We start from the raw sequence: 15,931 nt of genomic DNA, 5'->3' as shown, positions 1-15,931 counted from the left end.
TCATGAGGTCAGGAGATCGAGACCATCCTGGCTAACACGGTGAAACCCCATCTCTACTAAAATAAATAAATAAATAATAAAAAAAAAATAAATAAATTAGCCGGGCCTGGTGGCGGGCGCCTGTAGTCCCAGCTACTCAGGAGGCTGAGTCAGGAGAATGGTGTGAACCCGGGAGATGGAGCTTGCAGTGAGCCGAGATCACACCACTGCACTCCAGCCTGAGTGACAGAGTGAGACTCCATGAAAGAGAGAGAGAGAGAGAGAGAGAGAGAGAGAGAGAGAGAAAGCAAGCAAGCAAGCTAGCTTAGGGTACTTGTATATATGTAGTGGGGTGGGGCTGGGTGATATTGAGAGGTTTAGTCCCTGACGCTCTGTGCAACCGTTCACAGGATGAATCCCTTCTCTGTCCTTGGTATCCTTGGTGTCCTCATCAGAAAAATCCAATGTTTCTCTGAACACTTTCTGTGCTGGGCCTTACAAGGGAGACTGGGAGGTTTCAGGGAAGAATCTGATAATACCCTCGCCTTTAGGCTGCTCGCAGTCAGAAGGGGGAGATGCTGTTTGCATTCCAAACACTCAAGTGGTCATCCGCAGCCTAAGGCAGTGGTTCTTAAATCCGAGGCTGCATCAGAATCAGCTAGGTGGAGGGCTTGTTAAAACACAGAATGCTGGCCTCCCACCCCAGTGTCTGACTCAGTAGGTCAGGAGTAAGTCCCCAAAATTTGCATTTCTAACAAGTTCCAGGTGATGCTGATGATGCTGGTCTGAGACCACCCTTTGAGCACAACAGGCTCTGTAAGAACAAAGACAAGCTTTGAGGACTCAGAGCGGGAGAGGTCTGGGGAGACCGCACACTGAGCAAGGCCCTGAAGACCTGGTAGAATTTCCCCAACAGGTGGAGAAAAGGAATGTGCGTGCTGCTTTTGCTGACCTACACATCCTAGGCCTCATAAAGCTCCTCCCTGCCCCCCAATAGCTCCTCTCCTTTGAATTCAATCAAGGCTCAGAGCCGGCTGTCACTGGGGTTGGCTAGTCTGGGTCCTGCATTAGAAACAAACTGCCCACCCTGTGTGATAGGAGCCCCTCCCCCAGGGCAGCCGCAGTGGGAGGAAGCTGGGTGGGCTGATGTGCAGACAGAAATAGTCTGAGCTCACCGCTGCTCCTAAGCACACATCGACCAGCAATTATTTCTTGTAAATTGCTTTCCCGGTTATGTTCAGAACATGTGTGTGTGCCTGCCTGAGAACAAACACTCAGAGGGCACAGGGCGGAGGAGCTAGCTGGATAGTGGGCTCCGGATGAAGGAGAGCCTGAGTGTGAATCTTCAGCCCAGAATCAGAGAATGTTGAATCTTGGAACTCAGAAACGTTAGAACATTCCACTCCCCTTTACAGCTCTCCTGCTAGGTGTTTTTCCTCAGACGTTCACATTTGTTTGTCCATTCAGTATTGATTGACAATGATTTTCTGCCAGAATCTTGGCTAAATGAGGTCCTGATCCCTATCTTCAAGAAGCTCATGGCTACAGGCATTTACAGAAGATCCCTAATCCAGCCAAAGACTTTGGGAAGGCCTCCTGGTGTAAGCAATTACTGGTTAAAAAGGACTCACTGACAGGTGAAAGGAAGTCTCTGGTACAAGATAAGGAACAGCATACCCAAAGACCCACGGCTAAGAGAGACCATATGGTTCTTTCAGGTAACAATAAGTAGTTCAGTCTGGGTAGACACTAGATTCAAGGTGGGAATGGTGAGAGATGAAGCTGGAAGGGTAGATAAGCCAAGTCCTGAAGCCTTTACCATATTAAGGGGCTTGGTCTTTATCCCGAGGGCAAAAGGGAGCCACATGAAAGGGTTTCAAGCATGGAAAGGAACTCAACAACACCTTTTCTGAGCACTTGCTCCCTGTTCTCTGTAACACTGAAGTGAAATTTGCCATTCAGGATCTCTGCCTTTGGGGGCCTTTAGGTTGCAGATCCTTCAGAAGTCTAAAGGACAGTGATGGCTCATGTGTCCACAAGAAATGACTCAGGCCCTAGACATCTGTCCTCCGGTCAGGGGGAGGCCATTCTACTGCCTGACTTGTGACACTGCTCCTCCTGGTCTGTGCCTGTTGGCTCAGGGGCCAGGGCACAAGGCAGCCAAAGCCAGGCTGCAGGCCACAGCCCAGGAGAGCTCCATGCCTTGCTTAGTCCCAGAACCCTGGGTCCCACCTGGGAAGTCTCGGGTGTGGGACACTCACAGGGGTGTGAAGGGCTCCTTGCATACCTTCTCCATCCCTCACAGGATCAAGGCCACCCAGAGCAGATGACTCACTCCGAGAGAGTTGACTGAAGACATGCTGTGGGCCCACCACTGTGACAAGCCCTTAGAATAGAATACGGCCAGGCATGGTGGCTCATGGCTATAATCCCAGCACTTTGGGAGGCCGAGGAGGGTGGATAACCTGAGGTCAGGAGTTCCAGACCAGCCTGACCAACATGGTGAAACCCCATCTCTACTAAAAATACAAAAATTAGCCAGGCATGGTGGCGGGTGCCTGTAATCCCAGCTACCCGGGAGGCTGAGGCAGGAGAATCGCTTGAACCCAGGAGGAGGAGGTTGCAGTAATCTGAGATTGTGCCACTGCACTCCAGCCTGAGTGACACAGCAAGACTCTGTCTCAAAAAAAATCCTGCAACCCGCCCTTCAGACCTTATTTACTAGAGATGAAGAGTAGGTTTGACCCATGAAACACCTAGAGAACAGTCAGAGAGAGATCCCAAACAAATGCCAAGATACGGGGTAAGGACCATTAGAGTTGCAAAGATTCTAAAGAGGGAGAAAAGAAACAGTCTGGAAGCCTTCACGGAGGAAGTGGGGGTTGAACTTGACCTTGATGGACCATGTCAATACTTGAAGGGTCTCATCCAGTTAGAGGATGCATTCTATCATATCGACATTTTATTTTATTTTATTTTGAGACAGAGTCTCGCTCTGTTGCCCAGGCTGGAGTGCAACGTCTCAATCTCAGCTCACTGCAACCTCCACCTCCCAGGTTCAAGTGATTCTCCTGCCTCAGCCTCGTGAGTAGCTGGGATTACAGGCACCTGCCAACATGCCTGGCTTTTTTTTTTTTTTTTTTTTAATAAAGATGGGGTTTTACCATGTTGGCCAGGTTGGTCTTGAACTCTTGACCTCCGGTAATCTGTCACTTTGGCCTCCCAAAGCGCTGGGATTACAGGTGTGAGCCACAGTGCCCCGCCGAATTTATATTTTAAAGAGAGTACCCCTTAGGGCTCCGAGGGCTCTGGACGAGTAGATCTCTCTAGCCCCACCTTCAGCCATAGTCCCCTAACCAACACACTATCTTTTGTGTGCCAGGTCTTGTCCTGGGCTCTAGGATGAAAGAAATGAATCAGTCATAATTCCTGCCCTCAGGGAATTCTCAGGCTACTGGAGGAAGACTGCTACGTTAAATAGACAGTTATATACAGTGTGGAAAGTGTTATGCTTTGTTTATTCAAGCACAGGGCAAAATCACTGCTTGTCCAGTCCAGAGGGCTGCTGTCGTGCAGCCAGCCTTATCTCCAAGGAGGCTTTTCTCCGGGAAGGAGGGAGCTTCATTGTGAAACCTTCATCTTCTAAACCTCCAGCTCCGGGCTCTCAGACCCCGCCTTCTCTCCTGGCTGCGGTGCGTTACCATGGAAGCCGTAAGCCCCTCGCAGCTCCCTGCGGTTCCACACCCCTCCCCCTTCGCCATCTCTCTTAGCTCTTTGTCCTGTGGCTGCAGATGTCCTCCCGGGCTGATCAACTCCCGAACTTTCCCCAAGGTGGGAATTATTATCCCCATTTGAAATAGGGAAAAACTGAGACCCAGAGGTGTGAGAGGTTTGCCCCAGGCCCCTCGCAGCCCTTTACTGGCAGAATCCCAAGCACAGGTTCCCTCCAAGCACCACCTCCGCCCTCCCCGCAACCACCCCTCTGTGTGGCGTTCATTATTCTCTCCTATCCGCCAAAGCTTATGTTTCCTTTTTTTCTTCTTTCCGTATCTTTGGTAGTTTAACTTTTTATTCTGAGAAAATCAGAACATGTGGCTGGGCGCGGTGGCTCACGCCTGTAATCCCAACACTTTGGGAGGCCGAGATGGGTGGATCACCGAGGTCATGATTTCGGGACCAGCCTGGCCAACATGGTGAAACCCCGTCTCTACTAAATAAACAAAAATTAGCCGGGCGTGGTGGCGCATGCCTGTGATCCCAGCTACTTGGGAAGCTGAGGCAGGAGACTAGCTTGAACCTGGGAGGCGGAGATTGCAGTGAGCTGAGACTGCGCCATTGCACTCCAGCCTGGACAAGAAGAGCAAAACTCCGTCTAAAAAAAAAAGAAAGAAAGAAAAAAAGAAAATCAGAACATGTGCTGACTAACCCTTGAAGTAACTTGAAGTTCAGTCTTTACATTAGTGACTTTAAATCTATTCTTGGATATGTTGTTTAAGTCCTTTGTGAACTGAAAATAGTGCTGGATGGTAAAACCTGCCAAAAAGCTATCGCAGAATGTACCAGCCCTGATTATGCTGATGCAATAATGATAGTCATATTTTTGAGCATTGCAATATGCCAAAATGCATTCTGAAAAACTATACGTGACCATGCAGAATTTACGCAACACAGAATTTGAACATACACCAAATAGAAGTGTTTACATAACTACAGAAGACAAGGGTATGAAAACCTTGGCATATGAAAAATAGAATTTGTCCTGCAAGACCAGCCCATTTTATTTATTTTTTTATTTTAATTTTTATTCTTTTTATTCTTTTTTTTTTTTTTTGAGACAGAGTCTCACTGTGTCTCCCAGGGTGGAGTGCAGTGGCATGATCTTGGCTCACTGCAAGCTCCGCCTCCCAGGCTCACGCCATTCTCCTGCCTCAGCCTCTCGAGTAGCTGGGACTACAGGCGCCTGCCACCATGCCCGGCTAATTTTTTGTATTTTTAGTAGAGACGGTGTTTCACCGTGTTAGCCAGGATGGTCTCGATCTCCTGACCTCGTGATCCACCCGCCTCAGCCTCCCAAAATGCTGGGATTACAGGTGTGAGCCACCACACCTGGGCTATTTTTATTCTAAGACAGGATCTTGCTCTGTGCCCAGTCTGGAGTTCTGTGGTGCAATCACGGCTCACTGCAGTCTCGACCTCCCCGGCATAAGTGATCCTCCTGCCTCAGCCTCCCGAGTAGCTGGGACTACAGACGCACACCCGCATGCCTAGCTAATATTTGTATTTTTAGTAGAGATGAGGTTTTGCCAAGTTGCCCAGGCTGGTCTCGAACTCCCAGGCTCAAGCGATCTGCCAGCCAGCCCATTTTGATCTTCTGCACAATACTTAAGCTGAAGGTATAATACCACCCACCCCTATGTGATGTCTGTACAGATGCGAAAGACTTTGGAAGTTGTGATGTGCTTAACAGATGTTATTTATTGTTATTAAATGAAAGTTGGGGAAAGATCACCTAAATTTCTTCCCAAGGGACTCCATTGTCAGATTGTTCAATTCTGAAATTTTCTATTGTTAACATATGTGATGCTAAAGGTCTGTGATTCTGGAATCCTGAGCCTGAGTCTAATCCTGTGAAGCCAGAATCCTGTGACTCTGACATTCTCTGACTCTATCCAAGTGGGAGGTCAAGCTCTGAAGGCCAGGGCAGGGTGGGGATGGAGGTCAGCAGGAGGATCCCAGTCCCCTAGGGAGGAGCAGTTGTCCCCGATGTCTTCTACCTGGGCTCACCCTTGGAGCTACAGCCTGATTATCATTCAGACTTATCATCAGCTCATCACCCTTCTTCCAGCCAGCCTTCCTTGGGGCCTCATTGTATGCATTATCCATATTCATTACACATTTTTCTTCCATTAAGTCAAATTAAGCCACTTTGCCAACACTGCAGGAACCAAAACCTCCCTAGATAAGTGTGGGCCCATTAGGGGCACCAGAGGAGGCCCTAAGTTAGGATAGCTCTACCCGTCCCCTCCTCCCTCCCATCCTGCTTTTCAAGCACCATCCCCCCGACTTTCCTGTACCCCAGATCACATGGTAGCTGCACAAGCACTCCTTTCTGCGAGTTCTGGTACATGGTGTTCCCTCCCTGATGGCCTCACAGGCAGCTGCTGACTCACCCCAGGTTGCTAATGCACCAGGTAGCCATGTATTCAGACGGAGCTGCTTCATAAAATGTAGCACCATGTGCATGTGTGAGCTCAAATGTGTGAATACGACCAGAGCACCGGCCCTGGGCTGTGGACTTGAGACCATGATTCTAGGCTGCCACTATTTACAGGGTTACCTTAAGCTAGTGCCTTCCTCTGTCTCAAGAGAATATCCCAGCCCTTCTGGCCTCACCAGGTTGTTTGGAGACTTACGAACAAATGTGTTAATAATAGTGTTCTACAATGTGTTGTGAAGTGAAGTGAAGGGATTTAAATGCAGTGTACCAGCTGGGAGCGGTGGCTCACGCCTGTAATCCCAACACTTTGGACGACTGAGGCGGGGGGATCACTTGAGGTCAGGAGTTCAAGACCAGCCTGGACAACATGATGAAACCCTGCCTCCTCTAAAAATACAAAAATAAGCTGGGTGTGGTGGTGGGCGCCTGTAGTCCCAGCTACTGGGAGGCTGAGGCAGGAGAATCACTTGAACCCAGGAGGCGGAGGTTGCAGTGAGCCAAGATCATGCCACTGCACTCCAGCCTGGGCAACAGAGTAAGATTCTGTCTCTAATTAATTAATTAATTAAATGCAGTGTACCACCAAGATGTCCATGTCCAGCCCCATAGCACCACCTGCTGTGTGACCTTAGGCAGATCATTTTACTTCTCTGAACTTTTGTTTTTGTGCACACGCGCGCACACGTGTGTGTGTGTGTGTGTGTGTCTATAGTTTTTTGAGTGCTTATTATATGCTGGGCATTGTGTCTGGCATGTTATGGGGTTTACTCTGTACCAGTCAGGATTCTCAGTTGTAAACAACAGAAACCACCTCTGGCAAAATTAAGCAAAAAGAGACTTTACTGGAAGGCTATTGGATGTCTCACTGAAATGACAGGGAGACCACAAAGCTAGACGAGAATCAAGGGCAGCTGGGCACAACCAAAGTCCTGCCATGGTAACTATGTATTTAGGACAGACTCTGCCTCTAGCCACACAGATACTTGCTGGTCACCACTGCACTGCTAGGCTCTAGCCGCATTGCAGCCACCTGAAGTAATCTCTGACTGTTCTTGCCCCTCTGCTAACTGCCACCAGACTCAGAGCCCACATAGGGCGTCGAGTTGGCCAGTCACAAGCCCACAAGGGTCAGGAGGAGTTGCTGCCTTCTTCAGCTCCCAAATAGCTTGGAATTCCTCCAAATAGGGAGTGTTTGGATGCTGGGTGGCCCAGAGCAATCAATGTCCACTATAGCCTTCACCAATCTTGAGTCTGGTAATATTACGTTTTACAGGTGAAGAGACTGAGGCTCTGAAAGGTTTATGTATTGGTCACCCAGCTAGTATAGGTGCATGAACACCTGCCTTGCAGGAATGAAAGAAGTAAATGGGCGTAGTTAGTTGGCACGAGTTCATTCCTCTTTTCCCCTCAGTAATAGCTCTTGCTGGGAATGTTTGCTCCGCCATGGGGAAGTCTTTCAAACATTTGTTCACATTCTCTATGACCCTGCAGCTGGTTGCTAACTTCCTGGCAACAACCACAATTGTAATTCATTCCAGGAGATTGACTGTCGTGGAGACAGATCATCACCATCATCACCACCACCATCATCATCATTGTCATCGTCATCATTATGTTGCTTTTAGCTCACTGGAGCCTCATAGAACGCTGTGAGGTAGGTATTACCTCAGTTTACCAAATGAGAAAACTGGGGCTCAGAGGGGGTTTCATGGCTGTCCCAGACTTACAAAGCAAGTCAGAGCCAGAATCATATCTAAATCTTCTGTCTCCAGAATCCATTCTTTCACATGGCCTCTATTTCAAAGAAGCAGGCCAAAAACAGGACATCCAGCATTTGACATAGACATGGACCATCGAGGCAGGGAGATCCTAGCCCCTTTGCATCCTTTCTGCTTTTCCACTGATAGGAAAGCTGAGTTCTAGAGAGAAATGCCCTGCCCAACCTCACACAGTGCCATTGGTGAAGCCTCCATGGTTTGAATACAGTTCTCTTGCCACCCAGTTTAGTAAGCATTCCCCACACCATTATGGAGTTCATTTTAAAGTTGAAGTAACTGAGATGGTCACCCCGGGAGTAAATGGCCCACCCAGCTGTTGGGGTGAGTACCTAGCTAATGTGTGGGCCCAGAAGAAAGCCCATGGCAGCGGAGTGGCTGGGAGGTAGCAGGCTTTGCACGTCCAGAAAATTCTGTTCTCTCAAAATCAGGAAATGTCTCCACATTTTAAGAGGCAGTTATCCTCTCCTGGTTGCAATTGATTGCAACAGACTTCAATCTGTGGGTTACTGGAATAGCTGGGGGAAGTCTGAAGGTAATTAGACCTGGATAGACCAAACATGTGTAGCCCAAAGAACTGAACAGTCTGTGATTAGCGCCTTGATCTGAGGCCCACAGGTAGGTACCGGGAAATTTCCATGCACTTTGGCTTTTGAGGCAGCCTTCCCATCTGAAAATGCCCCCCAACCCTCCCTGACTCCTTCCAGTGTCAGCTCAGACAGTATTCCTCTAGGAAATTGTTTTTGACTCCCAAGCTGAGTTGGGATCTCCTCTGGTCTCCCATAGCTTCTCTGTGTCATAGCCCCGATCATACTGGGTTGTCATTTTCTATGTGTCCATTTCCCCATTATGGACTTTAATTCCAGGGCACAGACAGATCTGCCACAGAGGAGGCCTCAGCAAATGTCAGCCACACGAATGAGTGTGTGGAGCAAAGGAGCAGTGAACGTCTAGGAGACCAGCCCTTACCCCAACTCCTCCCCATCTGTTCCTACTCTGAACTCCAGTCTCTGCCCTACCCCAGCTCTTGAATTTAGCCTTTGGATCAGGTTCTTCTGGTAATGAAGCCTCACCTTTCCCCCAACTATGATCTGGCCTCCCCTGCTCCTGACTAACCTCCGGGATCCTGAATCTCCTTCAGCCTAACAGCTCCAGAAGCTGAACTCCAGCCCTAAGAGCCTCAGCTGCAGACAGGCCTCTGGCCAGGAGCTTAGTCAGGCTACCATGACTAAGCCACAGGGTTGGCATGCCCTCTGGGCAGACCCTGAACCGGGCACTGAAGACACAGGAATGGACAAGGTAGTCTACCCGAGTCCTGAGCCTGCAGGGCAGTTGAGACAGATCTCGAAGGAGGGTGGGCACAGTCAGAAAGGAAGAAGTGGCTCAGTATGAAATAAAAGTGACACAAGCCCATGTACCAGCAGCCAACTGGATCTTTTGTTTGTTTGTTTGTTTTTGAGATGGGGCCTCTTATTGCCCAGGTTGGTCTTGAACTCCTGAGCTCAAGCGATCCTCCCACCTTGGCCTCCCAAAGTGCTGGGATTACAGGTGTGAACCACCAATTGGATCTTTACTGGACCCTTACAGGGCACTGAGCCACTAAGCTAGGGAATGTTGGAGATTCAGAGGCTGAATCAGATAGCAGCCCAACCCTGAGATACAACTGAGCTACAGGCAAGAGGATACTACCGGGCATGGTGGCTCACACCTGTAATCCCAGCACTTTGGGAGGCCAAGGCGGGCAGATCATGTGAGGCCAGAAGTTCAAGAATAGTCTGGCCAACACGGTGAAGCCCCGTCTCTATTAAAAATACAAAAGGTAGTTGGGGTTGCTGGCACATGCCTGTAAACCTAGCTACTTGAGAGGCTGAGACACGAGAATCACTTGAACCTGGGAGGTGAAGGTTGCAGTGAGCTGTGATCACGCGACTGCACCCAAGCCTGGGTGACTGAGCGAGACTCTGTCTCAAAGAAAAAGGAAAAAAAAAAAAAAAGCAAGAGGATGCTAGAACATATGGAAGGTGGTGTTCTATTGGGAAAAAAAAAAAAAAAAAAGCAAGGTAGGGACAAAGTGAAGCCTAGAATGATACAAACAGTGCAGAACATAGTGACCTACACAGCTACATTTGTGTAGGACCAGTTACATCAACATTCTAGAATATCCTCATATTCTGACACACTAGTGTTCCAGTAGACCACGTTCTGTCATGTTGCCATTCCATTCTGGGGAGCATTCCACCCCACCAACATTCCTCTCTCTGCCATTGCAACGTTCCATCCCACCAACATTCCTCCATGCCATCATTGCAACATTTTAAAATATCAGCACTACAAGTGAAACTTTCAAGCTTCTAACTAAAAGCATTTATTTGTTTCTTGGCTCACCTATACCATAGGCTCTTAATATTTGGGGGGAATGCAGACTTCTCTGAGAAACTATTAAAATTTATGGCTCCTTCTCCCTAGAAAAATATGTTTATACACATAAATTTTACATATCATTCTATATATTCAGTGACTCATGGCAGAGTCCATAGACTCTAAAAACTGTTTAATTTTACCCTGCCTTGATCCAGAAAGGCATTTAAAATAAAATAAGATCGGCTGGGTGTGGTGGCTCACGCCTATACTCCCAGCACTTTTGGAGGCCGAGGTGGGTGGATCACTCAAGGTCAGGAGTTCGAAACCAGCCTGGCCAACATGGGGAAACCCTATCTCTGCTAAAAATCCCAAAAAAAGAAAAAGGGCCGGGCGCAGTGGCTCACACCTGTAATCCCAGCACTTTGGGAGGCCGAGGCAGGCAGATCACAAGGTCAGGAAATCGAGACCATCCTGGCTAACAGGGTGAAACCCCATCTCTACTAAAAATACAAAAAATTAGCCGGGCGTGGTGGCGGGCGCCTGTAGTCCCAGCTACTCGGGAGGCTGAGACAGGAGAATGGCGTGAACGTGGGAGGTGGAGCTTGCAGTGAGCCAAGATCATGCCACTGCATTCCAGCCTGGGCTACAAAGCGAGACTCTGTCTCAAAAAAAAAAAAAAAAAAAAACAATTGTAGGCGGGTTTGGTGGTGCGCGCCTGTAATCCCAGCTACTCCGGAGGCTGAGGTGGGAGAATCACTTGAACCTGGGAGGTGGAGCTTGCAGTGAGCTGAGATCATGCCACTGCACTCCAGCCTGGGTGACAGAGCAAGATTTCGTCTCAAAAATAAAATAATAAAATAAATAAAATAAAATAAGATCGTTAAATTTAAGAGAGGGCAAGGTAAAATTGAAGAAAAAAAAAAGGTAGGGAAAAAGTGGAGCCTGGAATGATACAAAAAGTACGGAACATAGTGACCTACGCAGCTAAATTTGTGTCATACATACTTGGTTCTATGACTTCCAGCAGCCAAGGCAAAAAGGGAAACCTGTTCAGTCACACAGTTCACAGTGTTCACAGGATAAAAACAAACCACTTACTCCTTAGAGGATATACAACTATTCTTGGTATGTAGACCAGACAAGAATTTCTCCTGAGAGCCTCATAAAGAATGATATAATAGACTATGGCGTCAACAGAGCCCTCACAATAGATACAGAGATGTATTTTGTGGGTAGAGTGACCAACTTGTCCTGGTTTGCCTGGGACTTTCTTGGTTTTAACCCTGAAAGTCTCAATCCCAGGAAACTCTATAGTCACAGGCAAATCAAGAAGGTTGGTCACCTTATCTATGAGTTACAGTTCAGTCAAAACTTATCTAGGGGCCAGGTGTGGTGGCTCACGCCTATAATCCCAGCAGTTTGGGAGGCCGAGGTGGGCAAATCACCTGAGGCCAGGAGTTCAAGACCAGCTTGACCAACATGGAGAAACCCCGTCTCTACTAAAAATACAAAATTACCCGGGCATGGTGGCACATGCCTGTAGTCCCAGCTACTCAGGAGGCTGAGGCACGAGAACCCCTTGAACCTGGTAGGCAAAGATTGCGGTGAGCCGAGATTGTGCCATTGCACTCCAGCCTGGGCAACAAGAGTGAAACTTCATCTCAAAAAAAAAAGGTATAATCAGAATTATCCTTGGAAACCTTTTTTATCACTCCTAAAGTGTAGAACCATCTCCTAATAGCATAGCCAAGTTTTCCTCTAGCAATGGAAGATTGCTGTTTCTTTGGTGGGTAACTGATAAAGAGACTGACTTGCTTGGGGGCTTACACACTAGACCCATACTTAGTATGGTGACATGCACACACACTGAAGATTTATGAGGCACCTGGGAACTGAGACCGACGAGGGGAACGGCAGATTTACTCTTTCATGACACACTTGGGGCATATGGTATGAGAGTAAAATAATATTTAATATAGTATTACTCTTCTTCTTTCCATTTCTAGTTTTTCCACAGCAAGTATAATTGAGTTTGTGTAAATTAAATAGAAATAGTACCTATCTCATAGAGTTGTAACAATTAAAAGACCTAGGTTTTTGTGTTGTGTTTTGTTTTGTTTTGTTTTTGAGACGGAGTTGCGCTCTGTCACCCAGGCTAGAGTGCAGTGGTGCGATCTTGGCTCACTGCAACCTCTGCCTCCTGGGTTCAAGCGATTCTCCTGCCTCAGCCTCTCGAATAGCTGGGACCACAGGCTCCCACCACCATGCCTGGCTAATATTTGTATTTTTAGTAGAGACAGGGTTTCACCATGTTGGCCAGGCTGGTCTCGAACTCCTGATCTCAGATGGTCCACCTGCCTTGGCCTCCCAAAGTGCTGAAATTACAGGCATGAGCCACCATACCCGGCCAAAAGAGTTTATAAAGCACTCAAAACAGTTCCTGATCCAGGGTAAGCTCTCTGTAAGTGTTTGCTCTTACTGTATTTAACGTAGATATGGTGACACTCTACTGTATTTTCTACAAAATATTGCATGTAATCCTTGATGGCAATTTGGGAAAAATGCATTCTGTGGCAGGGATGAGGTTTAGCGCACCAGCCCTTTTAAGTTGCAAATGCATGCAGAAGATATATATTTGAGATGGGGTCTCACTCTGTCCTTGCTCAGACTGGAGTGCAGATGGCTCAGTGCAGCCTCGACCTCTTGGGCTCAGGTGATCCTCTCACCTCAGCCTTCCAAGGAGCTGGGACTACAGGCACGCACCACCACATCTGGCTAATTTTTGTATTTTTTGTAGAGACAGCATTTTGCTATGTTGCCCAGGCTGGTCTCGAACTCCTGGGCTCAAGTCATCCACCTGCCTCAGCCTCCCAAAATGCTGGGATCACAGGGGTGAGCCACCTCACCCGCCTGGGAATTTTTTTTTTTTTTTTTTTTTGTGAGACAGAGTTTAGCTCTTGTTGCCCAGGCTGGAGTGCAATGGCGCAATCTTGGCTCACCACAACCTCTGCCTCCGGGTTCAAGTGATACTCCTGCCTCAGCCTCCCGAGAGCTGGGATTACAGGCATGCACCACCACACCTGGCTAATTTTGTATTTTTAGTAGAGACGGAGTTTCTCCGTGTTAGTCAGACTGGTCTCAAACTCCCGACCTCAGGTGATTCGCCTGCCTTCGCCTCCCAAAGTGCTGGGATTACGGGTGTGAGCCACCGTGCCTGGCCAGCTGAGATATTTTTTAAACTTATAGAGGAGCTGAAGGACTGCCTGCCTTCAACCACTTCTCAGAAGTGGCAGTGAACATTCCCTGGTGAGGGCCTGGCCCCTTTCACTCCATGCTTTGGCTTAGAAAATTCCCAAACTCCACCCAGAGAGCAACACCACATGTCCAGACTGCACACCCTGTTCCCATGCAGTCTGCTCTGGCCTCTTAAGGCAGGAAGTCCTCACTGGTTGGGATCTGTCTGGAGGCCTGGCATGAGTACTGAACTGTGTGTCACAAAGTCTACCACACAGACCAACCAACAAACCATTGAATTTGAAAGCACTTTGTACACTGCGAAGTGCTGTGCAGATGTGAGAGACGTGAGTTAGGATATAGTGCCGCTGAGTTCAGAGTCCAGAACTTGGGCAATGCCTGCAGGGATGGAGAGGGAGCAAACAGGAAATTAATTCAGAAGGCCTAGAGTGGAACATACTTGATATTTGATTATGCTGCAGCCAACAATTGGTAAGAAATCCTAAGATGTCTAGGTCCCTGCATCCTCCTCCAGCCAGAACACACATTTCTTACAGGTTTAGAATCTCAGAGCTGAGCCGGGCGCGGTGGCTCACGCCTGTAATCCCAGCACTTTGGGAGGCTGAGGCGGGCGGATCACAAGGTCAGGAGATCGAGACCACGGTGAAACCCCGTTTCTACTAAAAATACAAAAAAAAATTAGCCGGGCGCGGTGGCGGGCGCCTGTAGTCCCAGCTACTCAGGAGGCTGAGGCAGGAGAATGGCGTGAACCCGGGAGGCGGAGCTTGCAGTGAGCTGAGATTGCGCCACTGCACTCCAGCCTGGGCGACAGAGCGAGACTCTGTCTCAAAAAAAAAAAAAAAAAAAAGAATCTCAGAGCTGAAACAAACAATAATTAATTGATTAACTTAACAAAAACTCACCAGATGCCTGCTCTAGTGTAAGCACTGGGCATGACGATCATGAAGTCTGACCTAACTCCCATAGCAGAATCTCCTGCTCCACCACCCAATAGCTCTGTGATCAACAAGTCACTTACCTCTTCTAAGGCTCAGTTTACCTGTCTGTTAAATGGGAATAATGTAAAATAATAATAATACCTCCATCATAGGATTGTTCTGAGGATTAAATAATAACTAAATCATATATGGTACTTAGTATATGTCAGACACTGTTCTAGGTGTTTACATAGGTAAATTCATTTAATCCTCACAATAATTTTTTTTTGAGATAGATTCTCACTCTGTCACTCAAGAATGGAGTGCAGTGGCATGATCTTGGCTCACTACAGCCTCGACCTCCTGGGCTCAAGCAATCCTCCCATCTCAGCCTCCCAAGTAGCTGGGACTATAGGCATGCACCACCATCCCTGGCCAGTTTTCGTATTTTTTGTAGAGATGGGATTTTGCCATGTTGCCCAGGCTGGTGTTGAACTTCTGGCCTCAAGCGATCCACCCACCTAGCACAACTCCCAAAGTGCTGGGATTACAGAGCCACTGTGCCTTGCTATTCTTCCCAATAATTTAATCCTGTGAGAGAGCTGTATTATTCTTATCCTCATTTTCCAGATGATGCAACTAAGACACAGAGAGGCCAAGTAACTAGCTCACATGGCTAATAAGCAGTAGAGCAATATGGCTCCAGAGACTATGTTCGTGACCACTCTCAATATTTTCTTTTTCTTCTCTTTTTTTTTTTTTTTGAGATGGAGTCTCCCTGTGTTGCCCAGGCTAGAGTGCAGTGGCGCCATCTCAGCTCACTGCAACCTCTGCCTCCTGGGTTCAAGCAATCCTCCTGCCTCAGCCTCTCGTGAACCTGAGATTACAGGCGTATGCTACCACACCCGGCTAATTTTTTGTATTTTTAGTAGAGACAGGGGTTTCACCACGTTGGTTAGGCTGGTCTCAAACTCCTGACCTCAGGTGATCTGCCCGCCTTGGCCTCCCAAAGTGCTGGGATTACAGGTGTGAGCCACCATGCCCAGCCTATCTTCCATATTTTCAATGAAGCATTTAGCACAGCTGCTTGCACACAGTAAGCACTCAATGTCAGCTGCCAGTAAGATGATTACATTTTCAACAGCTTTCTTGAGGTATATTTTATGTATTATGATTATATTTTGACCGTTAGGAAAATCTTTCTGACACTGAGTTAAAATCCCCCTCAGACCATGCCCTTCCTCCGTGGGTTCCAATTCTATCCCCAGAATCTCCTTAGAGCCTATCTTCTCCCTTGCCTTGTTACAGTCTATTAGGGATTTGCAGTTACAGGCCAAACCTGTCTGGTGGGGCTTAGTCTGGCTTCCTTCCTGTCTCTTGGTGACTCAGCCATTGGTTGATGGATTGACAAGTCTCTCACAAGTCCC

At 47.9% G+C, this 15,931-nt stretch overlaps 1 protein-coding gene across 1 annotated transcript in view; it reads left to right on the top strand.

Moving 5' to 3' along the window:
* Positions 1–9,384, top strand: part of SHISAL2A (shisa like 2A) — a 35,467-nt gene extending 26,083 nt beyond the window's left edge. The window contains exons 4-5 of the transcript XR_011620900.1: positions 7,688–7,850; positions 8,758–9,384. The gene's annotated coding sequence lies outside the window, so the exon portion shown is untranslated. The remainder of the gene's footprint in view (positions 1–7,687; positions 7,851–8,757) is intronic.
* The last annotated feature ends 6,547 nt before the right edge of the window (positions 9,385–15,931 follow it).

This window comes from Macaca nemestrina, chromosome 1, assembly GCF_043159975.1.
Source record: "Macaca nemestrina isolate mMacNem1 chromosome 1, mMacNem.hap1, whole genome shotgun sequence".
Classification (NCBI taxonomy): Eukaryota; Metazoa; Chordata; class Mammalia; order Primates; family Cercopithecidae; genus Macaca; species Macaca nemestrina.
This window is presented reverse-complemented; position numbering and strand designations above follow the sequence as displayed.